Consider the following 17796-nt stretch of genomic DNA (forward strand, 5'->3'; position numbering starts at 1 on the left):
TTTAATCGTAACTTATGTAACTGATAATATACATACAAAAATGTTGAATTTTAACTTAGTAAAATATTTTTTTTATTATTAAACCTAATATTAGTAAAAAGGTGTTTTGAAGAAATTTTCGACCATTTTTAAGAGTAATTTCTTTTTTTTTTTCAGATAGACCTTTTGAGTTACAAATTACTTGAAGTGTTTTAAATATGCATTTTATTATTAGAAAGTTGGTGTAGTAGAACCAGGGGCGGATACAGAAAAATCTCTCGGAGGGGGTCCGAGAAATTGAATAGCACCTACTCCTCCCCCCTGTCACATACGATGTTTCATATCATTTTTCATTACTTCATTTTAAAATGTCTTCTTTTTTTTAAAATTTTGTTTAGGATCCCTTAAACTAATGATCCACTTCTAGGTACATGTTATGTACCAATATACTTTGAATGTGGACGTAAAACATCTTTAACGTTTCAAGTCAATATGTTCCCGAAATGCTATACAATGAGCGGTTTTAATTTTAGGAACAATGTCGTAATGATTATAACACGAGGGCAAGGTTATTCAATAAAAAAATATACCCATACTTGATTTGAGTTTTTAAAATTATTTTATAGTATAGTATTTTAAATGTAAAATATTATGTAATTAAGAAAATCATAGCTATTAAACATATAAGTTTTATTGAAAAACTCAGGACAATTTCTGTGTGGATTTCAAAGCAGTTGCTGATTGTTCTTGAAGCCATGATACAGTTGAGATAACATACTCATATTACATGCTGCGTCTATAATTATCATGGTTTTTCAAGAAACTGATATGATTTCTTTCATTTTGCACTTTTTATAAACTGAAAAAGAAAAAGCTATTATTTCGCAAATAGCTTCCTGGATCAAATTAATTTTTTTGGGCACGCCTACACATTTTTTGACGAATGTTAGTTATTGATTTCATGAAAGAAAAATTAATGGACGAATCGCGATATTACGTTCCCTTGACTTCAAACCAGCGAGCTTAATGCATAAATGTATTCTGCCACTCTAAGACTCCAGTATGACTTCTTTAGCAAATAAAAATGCTATTATTCAAAATATGCTCTATGTGTGTTTTGTGCTCTGTTTAATTAACTATATATATAAAAAAAATGGTATGGAGAAGTCGATTAAAAAATAGTGAATAAAATAGTTAAATAAATTCATCCTTTTGGATGGGGGGCACGGGCCTTAAATCCACTACTGAATAGAACAGTAGTGAGCTAAATTAACTATGTCATAAATTGTTTGTAACTTGGGGAACAATTTGAACTTATTCATGCAAAGTAGTATATTACTAATGTGGGTAGTTTTCTTATGGAAAATTATTCACTTCTAAAAAATTGCAAAATTTCTTTTTGTCTTAACTAATAAGGTTTTATTTTTAGCAAGACTCTTCCATGTTTTTTTTTTTTTTTTTTTTTACCAACCCTTTCTTGTTTCTCATGACCATTTTACAATGAAAAATGCCTTTCATTTAAACCAGATTTTTAAAGATACTATACTAGTTCTTAAAAATTCAATAAACTGATAATAAAATGTATTAACCAGTTTTAAATTAATATTTAAAAAATAATAATAATTGAATTATTTGATACCAATAGGAATTCAAATAAAAGAGTGTTGATTACATCTGTGACGAACTGTTATAAATAGCAATAATGAATTTATAAATTAACATGTACTGGGATAAATCATATATATATATATATATATATATATATATATTATTAAAAAGGTTTTCACATCAAAGTAAAAGTTAAACGAAAACAGATTTTTTTCTGGGGAAAAAAAATCTTCACATAATTATATAACTTGGCTTGAGTTACATGTTACTATAATCTCAAAGAAGTTTAATTTTTTTAATGAATAATTTCATGCTTTTAATATCGTACTTTTTATGCGTAAAATAGATAAAATGACTTGGCAATACACTGAAACTTATGGCTATGACACAATTAAAAACAAAACGACGTGTCTTAAAACAATTTTGGTACAGTTATTGAGACATTTTGAAACTAACTAAACAATAGAAAATTTACATTAAAAATAAATAAAGTAATTAGTATACTTAAATTTTGAAGACTTTGTTATCTTAAACTCAGAAAAATCAGTTTTAAAATCAGGGCAATTTTTTTACTACTGCTAGCAATTTATTAAGTGCCGTTACATGTTGAGCTTTACAATATTTGAAGGAACTATTTATGATGATTTTAGTGAATATCCTTATTATCCCATGAAAATTAACAAACCATCAGACAGTTTCATGAAAAGTAAAAATTATTACAATTTCAACAAGAGTTTCAAAAAGTATCTGAAATTGCACAGCAGTATTGATGAAAACATTTAAAATACATAAATTATCTTTCATTGTATTTCGATATAGTAATTTTGAACTATTAGAACATCTCAATGCACTACACCAAGGCATCTTCGCATTAAAGATAGCGTTTGATAAAAAATACGAATAGCAAAGAGAAAATATCAGTATTCCGCACAGTGAAATCACACAGGCAACGACACAAAATGGCGGACTGAACCCACGTGACTGCCCGCCTCCAATCGCAGTCGAAAGCGGCGCGCAGTGCATGGATCAAAGTGTGTCGAAACTTAAGAGAAGGATCCAGGGCTTTAGTATAAAATAGCTCTTTATTGCTAACTGTTCTAGCTGTAGTGTTTGATACAACGACTTGCAATACCAACCGTATAAAATGTGCATGCAATTTTTTAGAGCAAAAACTGAACGGTGATATACTACATTTGGATTGCCATCATCATGCACTCGAAATCGTACTACAGGGTGTGTCCTTAAAGAAATTCTTGCCTTTTTAGTTCTAAATCAGATATTCAATTATTTAAGCGCTTCAAAATTTTGTAGAAAGATCTCCATCATTCAGAACTTATAACATTTCAATCAAGTACACATACCACTTAAATTCTAAAAGACGAAGTGGATGACATATTATTGTTCGTAAAAAGCGGAATTGAGAAAGATTACAGAGAATTCCCATAACTTGTAATAATATTTCCTGGTGAATTTCCTCCTACAGGGATAAGTTCTCGGCAACCTGGAGCTTATCCCTGAGTCACATGGGTGGCAAAGGGAATTTTTGTTTGAAAATTTTTACATTTAGGAAACAATTTAAATTGACCTTACATGAAAATAAAAAAATTTGAAAAAAAAAAATAGAACCGACTTCAAAATTGCTCTAAAAAGTGAAAAATAATTTTATTCTTTAAACACCATCAATAATACTTTTAAACATAATTTTTGAAGTTGGCGCAAAAACGATAGATAAAATCATTCACAGCCATAACTCAACTACAAGTATAAATTTAACCAGGTCCAGTTTCTTCACTACCACGTGCATTACGCGTTGATGACAGCATATTTGAGTAACGATATAAATGTTTCGTTCCTAACTTTGGATGATTTTTTGATAAAAATATGAACGAAGCATGGTTACAATGGATTTTACTTTTTGTTTTGCGCCAACTTCAAAAATTATGTTTAAAAGTATTATCGATGGTGTTTAAAGAATAAAATTATTTTTCACTTTTTAGAGCAATTTTGAAGTCGGTTCTATTTTTTTTTTTTTCAAAATTTTTTTATTTCATTCTTTTTAGTGTAAATGCAGATATTTCAGTAAAAGTAAGAAGTTACCTAGTAAGAAGTTCGGCTCTATACCACTGTATTGCTTTAGAAAAGCCTTTATTCAAAATTATCATTACAATTACTATTAATGTTACCTACTGTTATATGGCACCGAACTTTTATAACAATGAGTTTCATATTGTCGCGTAGATGAAGATAGCGAAGACAATGTGAAAGCCAAATAAAGCGAATACTCGTTAGTCTCAACTCGAGATCTTTATTCAGAACCACGAATGAACATTACATCTCCTTATATACAACTTGAGAAAGTGCTGGAACTTTCCAGACTTGGAAAGATATAGAAATTAATAGAACATTCGAGAAAATACGGGAAACAGTAGAAACGAAATTTAAGTAAAATTCACTTTGTGCCAGTCGGGATTTGAACCCGGGTCGCCCGTGTGGGAGGCGAGAATTCTACCACTGAGCCACCGTTATCCACGGATAAAAAGTGCGAACTTCGCTACAATATCATTTTAATCATTTAATAGGGAAATTTACTGTGTTTTGCCCATAACTTTTTTTCTAAAGAACAAATATGGTCAAACAAAGTAATGGGACCTAAGTTGAGCCATCCCCTATCCATTAAAAAAAGAATCATCAAAATCGGTTCACTAGGTGAGACGCTATGAGTGGACAAACAAAAAAAAAACATACATACGGTATGAATTGATAACCGCCTCCTTTTTGAAGTCGGTTAAGAAAGCCCTTCAATGCTGTTTTACAAAGCTGTTTTACAATTAAATGCTGTATGAAGATATGGTTTTTCGCAGCAACCCAATCGAGGCTCCTTTGAATAATATAATATGTCTGAAAAACTAGCAGCGTACAAAATGAAGACAAACATGCAGCAGAAGTAGTGATTGGAAAATTCATAAATCACTTATGGTATTTAGGTGATAAACAAGTACACTGTAAAAAAATTCCGCAACTTTACTGGATATTTACGTGGAACGTTTCGCGATTTCAGAGGTTTTGACCTATTTCCCCATAAAATCAAGTATCTTCGCCAAAAAGTTTCCTGAATTGCTTAAAGATGCACAAAGGAGTATTTTCCACTGGTGTGAAAACTATTTTTTGCTACCAGTTTAAAGATTGACTGAGAGTGTTTATTAAGTGTATCTGCTTTTGCTTGAGTACAGCATGTCCGGATTGACTAAGTTCTAAAAAGGAACAAATAAGTCACTGTACAGTTGCAACTTTGCAAAACAGGAATTGCAGGCAGGACTATGCTTGGTTCTTGCTTGCAATTTTCGCGTGCTTTGACCATGGTTGCTCTAATGCTTCTGGAGCTTTCTTGGTAAATTAGGAAAGCTCTAGGTCAATAACATTAAACCTACTTAATATTTCTATAAGGATCTCAAGACATGATTGGCTTTAACAGGGAAGATTTTCCGATAATTCAGAAAGTTTCAAAGACAATTTCAGAAAGGTTACTGACTTTTATCAGAAAACGTTCCTTGTTTTTACAAGATATGTTACTGGCTGAAATGGGGCACATCAGCTGCCTATTATTTTCCAGGAACGTTTCTGAATCGTTTTTACAGTGTAGCTTTGTCCGTATTGGATGAAGGAATTAACATTGAAGATAGGAAAAGACTAGTCCAAAAAATGCTTGTGATAAGGAAGATGTGTCTTCTGATGACAGATTAACAAATTTCAGATAACACTAGATGATATAGAATACTTTCTTAGTAAAGATCTTCCTCTTTATAGAATCAATTACGAATCAATAAAATTGTTTGATAAGTTGCAAATACTAAAAGATTTTTTCCTATTTGATCCTGATTCACGGCAAAATGTTTAAGCTATTTAAAAGGAAGAGAGATTGTTAAAATACTGAAAATTGTGAATGATACAACTGAAAGAGGAGCACAATATTAATCGAAGAATTTCACAACTAATTTACCAAGTATGAGTCACAAAGCAATTTATTTTACAGACCGTCCAAGACTATCGGAAAAAATACACTATCGAGATACATTGAGAAAAGCGTACGATTAAGGAAAGTTTCTAAAACATTACTTCATTCTTATTCAAAGTAAAATCATTAGATGATATAAAGTAATTAAAAAGGTTAATTTTAGTGCTACCTCACTGTAAAAATATTTTGCAAACCTAGGAGAAACGATGTACTGGGTCGGAAGTAAAAACTCGGATGGTTTGTGGGAAAATTGTCAAAAGTGTTAAAGTTCAACGGTCTAGGGGCACGTGTTATTATTGACCGATCGAGTTCAAATTTTGCACACGTTACTTTTTATTATACTGTCACAAATCTAGGGGGCGTCACTAGTTGAATTCCGAAAAAAAAAATTTCCCACATAAATAAGGACCACCCTAATATATATATATATATATATATATATATATATATAGAAATCATCATAACATTTTTAAATGGTATGTCTGTTATAATTTGTAGTATTAGATACACTGTAAAAACGATTCAGAAACGTTCCTGGAAAATAATAGGCAGCTGATGTGCCCAATTTCAACCAGTAACATTTCTTACAAAAACCAGGAACGCTTTCCGATACAAGTGAGTAACCTTGAAATGCTGGGAACTATCCCCTGTTAAAGCCAGTCGTGAACCTTCTACAAAAATTAAATAGGTTTAATGTATTTGATTAGAACCTTCCTGGTTTACCAAGTAAGGTCCAGAAGCATTACCGCGACAATGGCCAAAGCTGCGCGAATAATTGCCTGCAATTCCTGCAGCTATCCAGTAACTTATTTGCTCCCATTGGGAGTTCAGTCAATCTGGACAGGCCGTGATCAAATTGAAACCGATACACCTTATAAACATGCTCAGTTATTCTTTAAACTGGTAGCAAAAAATATCTTTCACACCAGTGATATTTCTGCATTCGTGCATCTTTTAGCAATTCAGGAAACTTTTTTGCGAAGATACTTGATTTTGCAGGGATTTAGGTGAAAACCTCTGAAATCCCGAAACGTTCCACGGAGATAACCAGTGACGTTTCAGAATTTATTTACAGTGTAATTTAGGGAAAATTGATTAGATATTAGAAAGTCGATTATGCTATACGGGAAAGTAGACTCATTTAGTTCTGGTCGGAACTTCTTATTCAAAATTGAAACTCAAAAACGAAATTGTTATCTTTGATTATGTTAAGAGGGGTGCTCGAGGGGCTCTCCGCCGGACTCTTTTCAAGGCTGTTGCTCTGAAAACGCTGTTTCAGTTGGTTTTCGGTGATGTTAAGGGAAAGAAAGATTCGGAATCTGACCCCCGGAAATTTTTTCGGATATGTATAGTAGTCTTAAAGAATCATTCTAGACAACATGTGCTAATGTTAGGGGAAAGAAGTTTGAGATCGCTCCCCCAGTTATTTTTTGGACATTAAAATTTCAAAAACATAATTGTAGATTATTTCTATTTATGTCAGGGAAAGTGGAGTTGTGGGAGGGGTTTCCGCCCCCCCCCCCAAATTTTCCGACGTTGTATCTGTAAAAACGCAGTTTTAGCCGATTTTTGGTGATGTTACGGTCATTCCATAGAAATATCAGCCTCAAACTCAGAAATTTTTTTACCACAAAGCCTTAATTGTGACTTATCATTTCATTCAGCATACTTTCTAGTACATAAATCCAGTAACAGTTCGCAAAAATTTTATTCGGTGTTTTTTTTCTGGCTCTAAACGTGCGAGGTTGTAGAAAAGGCTTAGCATGTGCAAAAAACACGCGTCTACGTTTTCTTGTGTAATGTAAAATTTTTTGCAAATTTTTAAAATAACTATGTTTATTCTAAATGATTAGATGTTGGCCCAATAAAATTGGCAGTTCTTTTTGCATGCATTATACGATAAGTATTTTAATTAGTTTGGTTATTTCACTGAAAATATTTACGTTACGTTAGTCACGAAAATGTACTATTTTCTGCTTAAAAACTAAACCAGATGATTGAACCAAACAGAACTTTTTATTTTCTTACATCTGTGTCATATCTACTTAAAAAGTGCAAAATATTTATTTTAGTATCAGTAGATATAAAGTAATTAGTGTGACTAACGTAACATTTGAGCTGTGACTAACGTAACATTTAAAAAATGACTGCTAATATTTAAAACTTATTTAATTTAATGTACATTTTCATAAACAAATTTGAATATGTAGGCATTCTACATTGATTAAAAATATAACGGATGAAAAATACCAGTAATATTACATTGTAGACCTTCTGTTTACTTAGAAAAATACTTTTTTAAAGGTCTTTATGAAGATACTTCCAATTTAAAGAATTATTTAAAAAGAAAAAAAGGTGAGTAAAGCAAAATGAATACTCTACTGAATGTGCATTTAACACAAGAATCCAAGCTTCAGAATTAAGATAATAGAAATACAGTCTTAACAAAGAAGAACCGTCTCTATATTTTAGAAAATACATCGCCACCTATTATTAAAATGAAGTAACGGCTGCTCGTTGGAAAACATTTGAAGATGTTACATGATACAGTGACAACAAGCACTGCTGCCATATATTTCAGAAAATGCAAGAATGATCATTTAGAAATTCAAACATTTGCGGCGATATCTGGAATTAAAATGCATTCTGCAAAAACGTTCGAATATTTTTTTTTTTTTTCAATATTACATTTTAGGATGCACAACACTATTCGTTCGATGAATCAGTAAACCTTAAAAAATAATATGCCATTGAAAAGTACTACGGAGTTTCTTATGACGATAACTAGTATATCAGCAGAATACTAGAATTTAGTGAAACTACCAACTTGCAAAAAGTTAATTTTTTAAAAGAGAGATATTTAGAATTTAATTAGCCCAAGAATGATGTTATTCAGTTTGTAAAAGCAGTTTTTTAATTTGTTTATTTTTTTTTCGCACATTTAAATTGAGTTAATTGAACTGAATCCTTCTATTCAATTTCTTAACACTAATATAGAAAATAAGTAAAGAAAGAACCATAATGCAACACAAAGAATGTTCCTAAAAAGTGTAAAAGTAATATAAGAGCAAGAAATTAATTATAAAAAGTTTTTTATATGCATTCATTGCTTGTTATTCGATGGTTACGTTAGTCACACACAGTTTTTCAGAAAAGTACCATTTAGGGCCAAAAAAGATTCATCTGTAACAAATCTGTAGTACAATTTTAAAAATAGATTGTTTGCTTCTTACAAATATATCGGCCAATTTTAAATGTCTGCGTAAGTTTCAGAAAAAAATGCCTCGTAACATAAGCATTGTTTCTCAGGGTTGCAAAAATGTTACGTTAGTCACGAAGCCTTTTTTGGTGAAAAAACACCTGCCAGTGCTTATTTTGCTTCAAATTCTTGGTAGAAATGAAAAATAGTCACCTTGTACATTTTAAATATGCATATTAAACCAAAACACATTTATTTTTACTCCCGGTGTAAGTAAAAAGAGTTTGAAAATCAGCTGCGAATGTTACGTTAGTCACTATGGAATGACCCGTTACGAGAAAGATTCCCGGGATAACTCCTTTAAATTTTTTTAAAATGAAATCTTAAAAACACGATTGCTGTTCATCTTTGTTATGTTAAGGGGAACTTCAATATTAGTATCAAGGGGTTCATGTGCTCTTACCTTTTCTCCACTTCACCCTACATTTTATCGATATGCCGTAGGTTTTCATGAGCTCTTGCCGGTAATATTTTCGAAGTTGAAACCCTAAAAATGAAATTTTAGACGATCTTTGGTGACAAAAAAGGGAGGTTAAATTCGAGGAACTCCAAAATTTTTCTAAACTAAAATCCTAAAAACCAAATAAAAGTTTTAGACGATCTTTAATGATGGGAATGGGCGTTTCTTGTAGAATGGGTAGGGAGACTTCCCTGGAAGCTTTTCGAAATTTAAGTCCTCTATACGTAACAGTAGACCATCTTTGATGATGATAGGCGATAGGAAAGACAAAAGGATGGAGTTCGGCAACTCTTCCGAAGTCAGTTTCAAAATCCTCCTTATATTCTGGATTTGGTGGCGTAAAATGAAGGGATGAGGTTCGAGATGCTCCCTTCCTCCCTCTTTCTTGGCTATGTCCATATCTTTTTTATGTGAATAAATTAATAACAAAAATGCTATAAAAAACTCTTCCCAATTTTTCGTTTCCAAAACCATTTTAATGCTATGGTTTTTTCCGTCATGAAATTTTATGTTAATGTGTGACATCGAAGTTTGCCGAGAACTATTTCATCTTATTATTATTATTATTATTATTATTATTATTATTATTATTATTATTATTATTATTATTATTATTATTATTATTATTATTATTATTATTATTATTATTATTATTATTATTTTGGCACTGGAACATAGTGTTGTTCTCGTTGGAAAATGAGCTAGTCACGTCCCGGGACGCAGCTCGTAAAAAGACCCTTTTTAGGCATGGTAAATTTACACCATCCTGAAAAATGCCCCACTGTTATGGACACTGTCCCAAAATTTCTCCAGTTGAAAAATGAGATAATTCACTCAGCGTCCCCCGTACCTACCACTATACGTGGTTTAACCGGTTGGATTTGAACCTGAAGACACCTCTGTTTTTTGATTCAGTCCAGGAGACGGGCAATCCCTGATCCAGTACCCTTATTGATTTGTAATGGGAACTTGGAGGACTAGTGACCACAAATACATTTAACGAGCCCCAGGCACCATTAACGAACACGGAGGATCTTCGAGTGGTTGGCATCAAAACTGGAACCCTGCAGTAACGAAGAATAATGAGGCAGTTTGAATTCGGAAACAGTCTCAAAAAAGGCATTATGCAATTTGCCATTCCACATTTTCATAAAAAGTTTTCGTCTTGATCGAATATAAACTATTTTTCTAAGTACATTGATTCAGAATCTTTAGAGTTCCTTAGAGACTCTAAGAATCACAAAAGCATATAACGGGAGGAACCAGTATCGCAGCCAAGTTATCCCATGCTGCTTTGCGATTGCGAATTGGGAACTGAAAAAGATGTGGATATATGCCTGAAAAAGTAACCAACAGACGTGTTAAACTTTTAAGCAAAGGAAAAAAAAATGTCATTCGTGTATTTTAACTCATTGAACGAAAATGAAAAGCTCTCAAGCTGTTATATTTGTAGAAACTCTTGTTTAACCGTTAATCCTTCTGATAAATCTGAAAAAGGCATCATAAGAAAACTTATCTTGTCACTCGAAACTACTTACGATCATCCTAGTCATCCAAGGGTGAGAATGTGAAATATGAAAATATTTTGTAGCTTAAACCACTCGGAAAACTGACCCTGAGTAGTATTTGCTACACTACTACGATCTGCTATGATAAAAGTATGTTCTAGCTATATTTTTAAAGGAAACTTGGTATTTATCGGAACGAAAGCAATTAGATCAATCAGTGCAAATAATAACATGCAATCTTCCTGTGTAGAAATAAACGCCAACAGTGACTAAGGGAAGATAGTACACAATAATAGATCAAAGTTAAAAATAGAAATGGAAAAAGATATGAAATGATTGTTGTAAAAAATCAAAGAAAGGACGTGCGACAAATTCCAAAACGACAAATCAAAATAAGAAAGGAAAATCAATAAATCTACAATTTATGAATAATTGATGTATTTAGAATAACCACAGCTTCACAAACCAAGCACAAAATATGAAAACAAGGCAAGAACATCACTAATTATAGCGCCACCTATAGTTACTTTCTGTTCCAATTTTTGGTGAAGTTATAGTGCGTAGAAAGAGTAGTGTGCCGATCGACGGGGAAAAAGTGAGGTCAGATCTGAGAAAAATTCAGATGGCGCTGCGCTCGAGGAGTACGTTATGCTCCTCAATCAGACTCGTTTTAAATCAGCGCTTGCAAGCTGATTTCACAGTTTAAAAGCCCTGTTTTTGGGATTGAACTTATTTCTGCACAAAAGACAAATTCTGTAATAAGTGCTAATTGTTACATGGGTGTTCATTTATTTTTTGAAGCATATAAAGTTACCTTAGGCTAATTTACCTTCAATGAAAATAGTAGACTATAAGGTATAGGGTCTGGTGGGGGAAAGTGGTCAATGGGGTAAAGTGGTCATACGATGGAAAAAGAAATAAATGCAATCCCTAAATAAAACAAAAAAAGGAAAGAAAAAGTAAGCGCTGCCGGAAAAACACGTGGTCATCACGTCAGAAAATGTAGATGTAAGCTATATAGTAAAAAAAAAAGATTAACATTGCTTGCGATTAAGTTTCCATCGTAAATATCGAATCGAAATCCAAGTAGTGACGTCACAGGCATAAAAGATTGAAGAACGCTTTTTTCGACTGATGCGTGAAAGGACATGTTTTGTTCAGCATTAAAAAAATTGTAAAAAAAAAACTATTGCGTATTTTTAAGAATTTTTTTCTTCTGAAGAGGGCGAAATGTTTTTACTATTACCAACTTAAATTTCAGAAATGAGGTTTTGATACTTCTCGCAGGATGATATTAGAAAAAAATAAAACACAGGAAAAAAAGCAAATTAAAGGTTTTTTCAAAAATTCATAAAAAATACAAAAATTGCTCTATTTTCAAACTTTTTTCATTTATCATATTTAACATTAAATTTCCTACACTATAGTACAAAAAAATTTTGTGTGGTGCGATTGGTTCGGGGTCTGTGAGGTAAAAATTACTAAAAAGTGCAAAAAAAAACACATAAAACATTAAATAACTTTTTTTCTAATTAAAATATCAAAAATCGAAGCCCGAGGTGCACACTTCGGCAAAAACAGCACCTGTGAACCAAATTTCATCTTTCTAGGCCTTACCGTTTTTCCGGGAAGCGCGCCACACACACACACACACACAAACATCTTATTTTATTACATGTATAGATAGATAGATTAATATGTAATTAATAATAAATGTCGAAAAAACATTCAGTCCAGATTCTAACTTTTCAGTAACTATTTCTTTACGCAAAAGGTTTAATTTAATAATGTGAATTTAATAACGATTCCGGTGATGTAACGATTCCAAGATTTGTTATTCTATCATTTTGAAAAACGAAATGGAATCTTACGTAAGAATGGGGGGGGGGGTGAAAAATCTTACGTACCCTTACATGGGGGGGAGGGCGGTCAAAAATTGCCAAAATCATCCTTACGTAATTAATGAATGGCCACTAAGTATTCAATAACTGCACGTCTCTTATTTCTCTACTAATAATAAAGAAACTGCAGTCCTCGGCTGGAAATGACTGAGCTGGCGGTGTATTTCATGTATTTCTGCTTTAGCCCTGGCTAATGGTCGGTATTTTACTGAAAGTCTCTCTGTCTGGATTTCTGTCTGGATCTCTGTGATGCGCACAGCGCCTAGACCGTTCGGCCGATTTTCATGAAATGTTGTACAAAGTTAGTTTGTAGCATGGGGTGTGCACCTCGAACCGATTTTTCGAAAATTCGATTTTGTTCTTTTTTTATTTCAATTTTAAGAGCAGTTTCCGAAGCAAAATCATCATAAGATGGACAAGTAAATTACGAAATTATCATGACGTTTAATCGTAACATGGGAAGAGCGAATGAACATAGCTAATTGGCAAGAAATTCATCATCCATTATTTGTAAATATACAGACTAATCAAATGACCTTTTAATTTAATCTTCCGGGCAAAGTCGTGCGGGTACCGCTAGTTTTAAAATAAAACTGCTTCTAAGTTCTTGAAGCTAATTGAAATTATCAGAGCTTCTCAGTCGGAGTCAAAGAGTCGGAGTCGCTTGAAAACCTACCGACTCCGACCTTTTTTTTTTTTTAAATTTTCAAGGACTCTCCTTACATTAAAAAAATAATAGGGTCACTTGTTCCGATCACATATATAACTACATACTAATTTGCAAATAACTGCAATTGGCAAACAGCTAGCTTGATTATTTGTTGAATTTTCGGTAATGCTTATCAACGTCAAACTGCTAGTTTTCTTATTTTTATAACGTTCTTTAAAACCTGTCAGCAAACGGTTTTGCTGTCGATAATTATCGAAATAGAAGTAGTTTTTGAATCTGACGTTATCACTGTCAAAAAAAAAAAAAAAAAAAAAAAGTATTTACGTATTTTTATCTTTTATCTTATATGTAAAATAGCGAAAGAAATGTATCCTTAAAAACTAAAAACAAATGGGGAACCTTCTCGTCCCTCTTCTTTGTCTAACATTTCTTATGATAGCTTTAAAATGTTCTTTTAAAAGGAAGCGCAGCTTCTGAATCTCCCTACCCTTAATCAGGAAAGAACATGACAGTGTTACAATTAAAAAATCTAAATAAGTAGCGATCAAAAGAACATTGTGATACATGTTTTTGTACACAAAAAATATTTTCCCGTTGTCAATATATGAGATTTTAAAGCCTATGGGAATTTTAAGAAAAGCGAGTCTCGTTGTTCCAAATTTAGCGAGTTTCTGTGGGGACAGATAGCTTTCTCACGCTCTGTAGATATGGATGTCCTGCCACATGCAGACGAAGGAATTGTCTGTGAGAAATTGGTACCTTCAATCCCTCGCCAAGTGTTTAAATTTGCCACTTTTCTTAAAATTTCGGGAGACTTAAATACCTTTTATCTCGATAAAGAGGGACGATAACGATAATAATTATCAATTTTGTACAGGATTTTAAAAGGCTGAAATTCAAGATTTTTTTTTTTTAAATATAACTTACGTGCTCGTTGATACCGTTTGTCCGAAAGTCTTATGGTCGGTCGCTAACAGTTACCAGGCGTAGCGTTGCTGGAGATTTCCAACCTATTCTCCAGACCAATAAACTGTAGAGTTGGTGCTACCATATACCGTGCCCAAGTCGGGCTCTTTCTCATTTAGGGGCCTCATTGGCTCAGGAGTCGCTCCTTTCTGCTTTAAACTCATGCTGGCTACAGGAATGGGGCTTGAGTATCCCAAGTGGCATTAAAAGCAACAACAAACTGCGCCCTAAGCCATATCGATTGAAATACATTTGCCTTAAAATATAAGTATCAAATTTTCAGTGTCAATTGTGTAAAATTTTGTTTTTAAAACATCCTTGTCTTTGTGTCTACTTCAATAATGATCTTTTTATCGTCAATATTATTTTCAACATAATCTTCATTATATACAAAAACTACAATATTTGGAGATTTTTTAAATTTCATACAAACCCAATATTCGTTAGGCAAATTAATTCGAGCAATTTCATTTATAATAGATTTATATGTGGTTATTTCAGTTTCATCTGCGGAAAGATCAAGTTTTATTTTTTTCAAACAGGGAACATTTTTTTTTTAACTGCATAATTCCTGATGGACCTTTTCTTTGGTAATTTTTTAGTAAAGTATGTTGGCAGACTTGGGAAAATTGTCGGAATTGCCTCATCTTTCAAAAAAGGTTTTCCCCGAGGAATCAAAACTTCCTCACCATTTATAATACGCTTAAAATGCGTTTCAATAAAATGTACAGAGCACAAATTGAGCAATATTTAAAAAAAACTTTATCTAACCTGGGAATTAACGAATTCCACCTTAGTTTTTCTTCATCTGCTGGAGCGGTAACTTTTTCCTTGAATGTTTTGCATCCACTTTTGCACCCTGGTACGAAACAAAATAAAGCTTTTTTTCTTCTAATGTTCAACTTTGATGCCTCCATTAAAAGCCTTAAACGCTGTTTCATGAAATATTCACGAAGTAAAGGTAAAAAAGAGAAACGCGGAACTAAATTGTAACAAAATCCCGCGTCTACTAACCATCATTCCGTTCCCATGTTATCTCTACGAGGAGCTAAGTGAGGTCTAATATAAGTGGAATTAGAAAAGGTTTTACCGATTTCTTCGGTTCAAAAAGCACTTATTTCAATACCAGGTAAGTTTAAAGTACCAAATGCAATCAGTTTTATTTTCATTTTAGGGACAGATTTTATTTGAGAATCAGATAAAGTTTTGTTTACGTTCGCGTAGGGAATCATTGAGCCACCATTCTGCATGTAGTGTTACTATTATTGTCGCACATTTTCTTTCAATCAAAAACTATTTAAAGCGATGAAACTATTCCCATATTAGATGAGTAAAAGTCTCCAAAAAATCCGTAATTCACGAAATTTTTGGATTTTTTTTCCGGTTTTTCAGAATAACATAAATGTTTGTTTACATTCGTAGAAGTGTAGTGTTTGTGGTAATTCTGTCTCTTTTTAAAAATGTTCTGCATATTTTAACTCAGTTATGAAGCTTTTTATGACATTTCATAGTATGTTAAAGCATCATATTCAATGCATGTATCAAAAGATTTATCACTGAATGAACAATCATGCTCCACGTTGTGTTGCTACTATTTTTAACTCTAAACGAATTCGTCACACATTTTCCTCTCATCAAAAGCAAGTTGCACTGAGATTAAATAAGTCAAAATCACAAAATAAACGGCATTTCCCTAGTTTTATGGGGGGTTTTCTGTTTTTGAAAATTAAATGAACGTTTGTTTACATTCGTCGAACCGATATCCTACGTTTTATCGTTTAACGGTTCTGTTTATTCTGCTGGTATTAATTTCTTCCTAGAATTTATTAGCCTTAAGTTTTATTATTTTGGTTCAACGTAAATTAAAGCAAGAAATGCAATAATTATAAAGTATATTCTATGTTCACTTAACCACCCATGTTTCATGTTGTGATGCTTCAATTTTCGCTGTTCACTAATCACTGCAGGTTTTTCTTGGATTACAAACCATTTGCATGGATAAAAGTTTTAAAATAAAGTTACAAAATACATATACGTATTTCATACATTTCATGTACCGCTTTTTGTTCTTGACAGCAAGACATTTGTCCGCATTTGTTGAACCTATATGTCATTTGCTGTGTAGTGTTGGTGTTATTTTCTGCTTTTATTAATTTGTTCTTAGTATTTTATTAATAGGTTTACATTTAAAAAAAATATGTGATCGTGACAATACCCAAAGGAGGCAACGTGAGGAAAAGGGCAACTCTGCATTTTTGCTCTTAAAAGTTCTTACTTAATATATTCTTATTTTCAAGACCAAACTCCACAGAATGGAGTAGCAACCCTCTTTTTTAAACCTTTTATACTCAAAAAGGATTTTTGTGCAGCATTTTTTCCTTCTAGGTCATCACAACTGAAGTGTCTGGAGTCAGATTCATTGGCCTAGCAATAAGTTTTTCATTTGGACTGATATTCGCTTACAGCTTAAGGTGTTAGTATTGATTATGTACATATTATAAATGTATGTAAAAAATAAAAAGTTTTTTGTAAAAAAAAATGATTATTTTTTTACACAAAATGTCTAACATTCAAAAGAGTAATTCTTATTTAAAATATGTAAGTATAGTACAGTCGAACCTTCATATATCGAACTTCCACATCTATTTATTGAAATCCCAGCAAAGTTCTATGTTCATTACATAGAAAAATTGTTTCTATACATTGAAAAAATCTCTATATATCGAAAAAAAATTCGAGCCATTCTTAGATTTTGATTCAACTTCAGGCTGTTTGTCTCATGAAAAATGAAAATTAGGAGAGAAAATTGTTTACCAAACTCAAGGAATCTGGGGTTGAGGGCTGTGTAAATAGGTCATTGTTCCGTTCTGGAGTTCTTGAATTCCCTCAAGCTTATTTCAATTCTATGTTGTAACCAGTAACACTAAAATCAGTTTCAAGTTGTTCATTTTGTCTGTTGATTTGTCTCTTTAGCTTTAGTAAAAAATCATTCAAGTTAAGTAGATTGATTTTTTACTTTTCTCTCGATTACAATGTCGAAACAAAACAACCCAAATGTTGCGAATCTAGTTAATTGCCGAAGAATGAAGATGTATGATGGCACAAAAGTATAATTTTTGTTAATTTTTTAATTAACTTTCATTTAATCCGATGCTCGAATAAATTAGAAAATTGGGTTTCATAACATGAAAATTAGCTTTAATTTTAGTGTTTTAGGAGATTTGTACGATAAAATAAGATTGTTTCTATATATTGAAATTTCTATACATCAATTTTTCTTCCGGCAATTTGCCACTTCGATATATGGAGGTACTGAATGTATATATTTGTCTTACTTTTTATGCCTTTCTTTTTCAACGGGTATGTAGCAGATGTAGATACATTGTTTATCCAATGTTGTTTTGGTAGGAAGATTAAAGAGTATTTTCCTGAC

The sequence above is a fragment of the Uloborus diversus genome, chromosome 3 (genome assembly GCF_026930045.1).
Source record: "Uloborus diversus isolate 005 chromosome 3, Udiv.v.3.1, whole genome shotgun sequence".
In the NCBI taxonomy this organism is placed as follows: Eukaryota; Metazoa; Arthropoda; class Arachnida; order Araneae; family Uloboridae; genus Uloborus; species Uloborus diversus.